We start from the raw sequence: 660 nt of genomic DNA on the forward strand, positions 1-660 counted from the left end.
CAAGCCAAGATCTTCCCACGTTTCTGCATGTACTTAACACCTTTTCAGTCTTGTTTCAATAACATCTTTTCAAATATCACCAGCCAGGATGACCTGCCGGCTATTTGGTGCCTCTGCTGACCACAACGAGCTTTTCCTTGCCAAAAAAAAAAGTTTTCAAAGAATGCCTTGGCCTTTGGAGCTGAATTAAATATAAATATCTATATGTGTGTGTGTATAGAATGATCTGGCTGTGATAAGATCCTGGCGGGTTTGATACACAACACATGTTTTCCCTTGAGAAGAGTTTGCTGCTTATTTTATGCTTTACTGCCAATTTTATACTTAGACATTTTGATTTTATCCTTTTTACTCTGCCCCATTTTGGGGCCGGGCTGTGCTCTGAGGGCAGGATCTGGTCCTGGGGAGGCTGATGCTCCACGCTGGGTGCTGGAGGATGCCAGCATCCCCCTGGATTTTGGCAGCAAGCAGGAGCCAAGCGAGGCAGGGGGAAGGGGGAAGGAGTGGGAAACCCAGCGGAGGAGGAAAAATGAGGCTGGAAAAGCAATAAATGAGGTGCAAAGGGAATTGTGCTGCCCACGGCATCCTCTGTATGCACGGGGGTAAATCACGCCTGCTCCGACCCCGCCACAATCCAGCACATTCCTCTCTGCTAAATGA

This window comes from Lichenostomus cassidix, chromosome 14, assembly GCF_008360975.1.
Source record: "Lichenostomus cassidix isolate B80296 chromosome 14, HeHo_3.0, whole genome shotgun sequence".
Classification (NCBI taxonomy): Eukaryota; Metazoa; Chordata; class Aves; order Passeriformes; family Meliphagidae; genus Lichenostomus; species Lichenostomus cassidix.